Genomic DNA, 6,450 nt, shown 5'->3' with positions numbered 1-6,450 from the left:
AACCCCCTGCCCTAACAAATTAAATAAATATGTACTTTCTAAAAAAATTTCACCATTAATTGTAATCACTTCCATCTTGTTTTCAAAATTCAAAACTTGTCTATGTCAATTAAATTTTATCATCATTAAAAGTTTAAACATTTATATCATACTTGAGTTATTTGTGTTTTGTCTAGCTATAATCATCAGAATACAAATTAAGTGTTAAACCATTTATTATAAAGTGTATAATAGTAATAGTATATTACAAAATTGGACGTCCAACGTAGTGGCTTAATGAAATATTTATAATCTTTGATTTTGAGACAAATTTTCTAGATCGTAACAATAGCCTAGACATAAGTACTGTACGTAGTTTAGATTGTTCATATACTTCATATTGTCTGTCAATAGGCTATAGGTTTATATTAATAACTCACTATATAAACATTTAATTAAAACAATACATTAGTCCTGTAATATTATTTCTAAAATCTTTTATCGCCAATTAATGGTCCCGTTGATTTTAATTTAAGATACCCTAAAAACGGTACCCATTTCCCCAACAGATAATAGATGGAAAAATCAACCACAAGGTTTCGTATGTGCTAAACGTAAACAAAGACGCCATTAATCCCGGTATCGAAGGAACGGAAAAGCGAACAGCAGAGAAGAAGCAGAAACCAAACTCCCCACCACAATTACCTGCGCGCGCTAAACAAAGTCACACATTACTCACTCAGCGAGTTCAACAACGAAATCACTCGTGATGAATGAAAAAACAGTGCTACACAACACCCTACGCGGCAAATTTCCCCCTGATATTCCCTGCAGAGTACGTGAATGATGGAGCTACTTGCGCCTCCCACACATTAACACGTAGTTTGAACACTTCTCAATTATTACTCAACTTCAGTTTGATGGCTGCACTTGCGCAGTGACAGTCCGTCAAAATAAACAAACCGCTGGAACAGAATCCCAATCGACCAGCTCTTCATGCTATCATTGAACGGTTTAAAAACAAACTTAATGAAAAATTTGACTTTATACAACTAAAATCTGAGTTAAACGAAATCAACCTAAACGACACAAACAATTAAACGAAATAAGTGTTGATTGTATTCTCTAAAACTAAAAATCGAAAACTTAGGCTATGAAATCAAAATCTTGATAGGGAGACACTCGAGACACAATATTAATGAACTGCGGGATAATCAAACTGAATTCCGAAATGAATTGAACCGCTATAAGGGGACAATCCCAAGAATCAATTCCCGTGGAAAAAATAGACTCTGAAATATTAAAAGGAATCCACTGACAGCATTAGAGGGAGAAATTTAAATCATAGTTTTGAATGAACATAAGGCATTTGTTAAACCAACAGATGAATAACCAACAGTTCAAGAATATTAGAATCGGTACAATAACACAAAATCAAACTACTAGAAAATAAAATTGCTTTTGAAATAAAAAATGCTATAGACCAAGTAACGACAATGAAAACGCCGAAACAAATAAAAATTACAAATCTAAAACCATTATAAATTGAAATTCAACCACAAAATCCAAAAACAATCATGATAGAAATATAACAATCTAAGCCGGAGTGTATTAATTAAATAAATGAATGTGAAATTAGAAAAATAATAAAATCTAAATCATCAAAATTGAAGACGAAACCATGTGAACCATTAGCAAGTCATTTGTACCGGAAGGAGATTATCAGGTAGTACAGACAAGTGCCAAAATTCAAAAACGGACGTTCTTACCAGTTCCAATTGTCTTTTTTTGGGAATTTTTACAAAAAATTAGAAGGGTATTAACAAAAAAAAAATATAGGTCGTGTGGCAACTTCACACTACACATTCTAACACTGAACATCTTCTCATATGAACATATTAGGAAAGTAGTCTCGAAGGTCCACGCGCGTTCGCTCACGATGGTTCCAATTAATAAAAACACGATATTAAAAAACTGGGAGTGATTTTGCAACAAGAATTTAACTACAAATATTGGAGTCGTTGATGTGCAACGCGGCATACGGTGCAAAAATTAGAATGCAGAACAATTCACAAGAATAATGGAGACATTGACTCGTGCTGAAATACTTCACCGAGCCGTGTTATCATCACTCTAACAATCCGATTACCCTCCACCGATAATCCGTAAGAAGAATATCGTTCACCGTTATTTTAATCAGGAACAACGGTGTTTTGAACAAATTATTATCAGGACAAGGCACGGAGGCGTTTATCAAAAACATTAACACCATTAAAGAGTTTGAAACGATTACCTACAACGGAGAAGACATCCGAGACGTGGCCCAAAACGGAACAAAATAAATTTTCATCCCCAAAAATCAACAATTCATCTGGTTATTAAGCCAATAACACCACGAAACCTCACCAATCCCCAGTCACACCACATAATAAACATTTGAAAACAAAAGAGCATAATCAGACCAAGGAAATCAATAATCACACGGAACAAAATCAACATTATAATGATCGAAACCAACATAACAAAAACTTATTACCCACCCATACACAAAACAGTCGTAATGATAATGAATTCCAAGAGTAAGGACACAAAACCATACAAAGACCACTACCAAAATCGACAGAATACTCCAATCTACTCACCCAGGGAAACCGATAGGACATTACCCCACCAACAAGTAACAGGCACAAGTATGCCATCTAATCGGGGTTGCGGCAGGGAGAAAAATGCTCGAAAATCTAACCTTCTAGTACCGCCGGCAACGACCGCAGCGAAGGACGTTCCAAGCGGCGGGAAACGGCTGCGCGCTGTAGAACGGGAAAAATCGGAATCGAGTGAAACATCGGCACCAGAAATAAAATAAACGAAACTACAAGCGCTAGAAAAATAACAGACCTCGGATATTTAAATCAGAAATTATTCTTCAAACTATAACCCTAGTTGAGTGAAGTGAATTTCAAGTTAACAACATAATATGTGATATAAGATTTCCTTTTTTGATCGATGAAAAATTAGAAACATCCCACTATACCATAATATTTGTTATAACTAATCCTATTACAAATAAGATGTCCACAGAAATTAACATCACTAAATATTAATAATGTATAAACTTAATGCCTTAAGTGATTCCTGGATCATCTATTACTTGTTTGTCCAGGAGTCTTGAGTTTATATTAGGAATAAACACAACAATCATTAAAGCCATTTGAAGAAACTGCCTCTAGCCAATACTGACCATTAAAACTGCTATTCGGATAACATTTTCAAACGAATCAACAGAAGTATACAAATGTACCTGTGGACAGTAGGCTGACCGAGACTATACTCACATAACAATTTCCCTCTATATGTAACCCGCATCTTGTCAAACCGAGTGGATTTTAGGAAATGGGATATGCTAGTTATTATGGAAAGTCAGAGCTAAACTTTAATAATATATACAATAAATATGAAAATAAACTCAATACACAATGTTAGTAATTGAAGTTTGTAATGGCAATATAATGAAGAGCACTTACGTGAAAATCACACACTCAAACAAGGCGTTTATGCTTATGTGGAAGATTTTAATGACTCAATGTCAACAGTTTAATGAGGTAATGGCACTATAAAACAATGGGAGAGATAACAAATAATCTGAATTAATAATGAGGGAATAATTGAATTACATTGATGCACAAACCACAATATATCATCCAAAGATAATATGTCGGTGGAAGATATAATGAAAACTCTAAGCCCTAATAACTACATAAGAATGAAGTAAACAAAAACAACTGTTTGATCAATCTACTAATACACCGATATTAGGGACGTTTTCCTTCAAAACAAACCCGGAATGTTGCACTAAATATGAACAACGAAGTTAAATATTAGAAAATCCTAAAAATTTTAAATCCAATTAACCTATCCAGTACCTCAAGCGTACCAAAGACGCTTGTACAAGCTGAGATTCAAACGCATCGGAGAACCTTAACATAATCCGAGAGAAGCAAAAGTAACCTACGTAATACTGCTATCATCCTCCCCAAGTAATTAAAAAGTTCTGGAGAAATTCGATTGTGTTTAGATGGCCCGCAAAATAAAACGCAATAATTAAACCAAGATTTCGAAAATAAAAATGTAACCCGCAAGTGTTAAGCGCAAATTCTGGAGTAAATGAAGAAACGCAAAAAATTCATAAGCAGTGTATCGACTTAACGGCTTCATATTGGCAAATCCACCACTTACTAAAACTTCGCGTCAATTACACCGCATTCCAAATTTAGAGGCAAGACCTACCATGTACAAAGTCACAACCATTTTGGAAATTTCTACATCCCAAGCTGCACTAGTAAAGAGCTCTTGAATAACGTGTTTTGATGATGGAGATAGAAGCTTTTCATTCACAGCAGATTTACGTTGAGTGACATATGTAATCATTTCCCCCGATTATCAAATACACATCTACAACACCTAGAAATACATATTCAAAAAGCAAAGCTGAAGCCAATATGAACAATAAAACTTTGAAAGAATCTCAATTCTGTAAAGATTCTGTACCATTCCTAGGTTTTACTCTAACAACAATGAAGGTCCTTTCGTATGGAATAACAGTAAGATTGGATCCAATTCTAAACTTCACCCCAACTCCCAGAAGTCGTACCACAATTAAAAGCATTCCTACGGATGTATCAATTATTACAATAAATTTTATTCATAAATTCTCTGAACCCAGTTCCCAAGCCACTATTAACGAACTAACGGTCAAAGAAGGTTAAATTTAATTGGGACTAGAGATGCTGATCACAAACATTTCAACACAAAATTTAAACAGCTGTTCCCATATAAACTAACTAACACTCTAACACACCACCCCGATCCATCCAAAGGAATTCTACTTACAGGACCCGATGCTGTCCGAATTTTGCCAATTGGCGGACATCTATTATCAAAATAAAAAGACAATAACGAAAAAGCATGCAAATTATGTTCTTATCACACCGCAACATTACAACCGAGCTAGAACAGCGTTTCACCACAACCGGAAAAAGGAATTATTGGCTATAATCCCACTGCCTACAAGGATTGAGTGTCGATACATTGTTTATGGGCGTTAAGTTAACCAGTAATTACAGATAGAACCACGCCTTAAACCTTTTTGAAAACCTGCCGTTTGCTAAAACAATAGATTAGCAAGATGGATATTTTGGCTATACAAGAGTACGACTTTAAAATTATCCATTGCAAAGGGTGACGGACTAACATTACTGCTGACACTCTCAGTCGTATATCCCCACAACACATGTCAAGCGACTGCAAACAACCATCACTGGAGTTATCTATTCATTACATCGAGAGAATTCCCCACCAACCAATCTAACAAGATCAACTCCGAAATCTTACCTCAGCTTCAACAACAAGCACCCTAATACTACAACCACTTATAGAAATCTTACAGTCACCTATGGAAAATAAAATGAATTTTCAAGCAATTATATATCTAATTAATCGTTTAGATGACACAAAACACTTTACTACAAAAATTTAAGGGCAAACTGGGCTTATAGTTCATCCCAGAAGTATCAAGTAATTAAAAACCACTAAATACTAGAATGCCATCTCTAGAGTATCTACACTGTCGGTGGCGAGAAAAAGTAAAAGAAATGTTTTTCCTGTTACTGCTTCGGGTGAAAAATTTTATTTTCAAGAATATATGCATCGAACAATCAGCGCAACGTGTTATTCATCATGTGATAAATGTCAGTCGCTGCAAATTCAACAACCATGCCACTCAACAGTCCAAGCCAAAGGAGTTAAATGCCAGAGAGAAGGAGATGACACCAGTTAGCAAGTTGACATCATAGGTCCCTTACCGACTAGTGTAGGAAATACAAAATAAACATGTTAATTATTGATTGACATATTTACTCAAATTCGTTTTTAAACTTTATCCACTGCATAAAGAGCAAACAAACCAGCAGTAAGTATATTACATATAATTATTTCACCATCCACTTTCCATAAATTACTGGTTTTTCCCTAAACGAATTCAATCAGATAAACGGAACCACCAAATTTAAAAAGAAGTAACGAATGGATAATCAGGAAAATTTGAATTCCCACGGCATACAATTAATAATAGCAGTCCAGTGGTAATCACCCCAGTTTTAATTTGGCAGAACGGACCAATTAGAGAAATAAAGCGCTGTCTCAGAAACATAATTGTTCACAGAATCATAAGAGATGGGTGAAATATGTACCTGTTATAAATGAATGTCTTAATGAAATTTACCATGGAATCAACAGGATTCAGCACCAAACCGGAACTACAGTTTTGGAACAAGAAATATCAGATTTTTGAGGAAAAATATGTATCCAAACCACTCTAGCTGAAGAAGTACCAATCGAACACAAACTACTGGAATTGCAAAGGCGTGTAAAACCTTGAAGAAAGTAGAAAGAAGAGATCTGATAAGATAAAAATAG

This window comes from Homalodisca vitripennis, chromosome 7 (assembly GCF_021130785.1).
Source record: "Homalodisca vitripennis isolate AUS2020 chromosome 7, UT_GWSS_2.1, whole genome shotgun sequence".
In the NCBI taxonomy this organism is placed as follows: domain Eukaryota; kingdom Metazoa; phylum Arthropoda; class Insecta; order Hemiptera; family Cicadellidae; genus Homalodisca; species Homalodisca vitripennis.
This window is presented reverse-complemented; position numbering follows the sequence as displayed.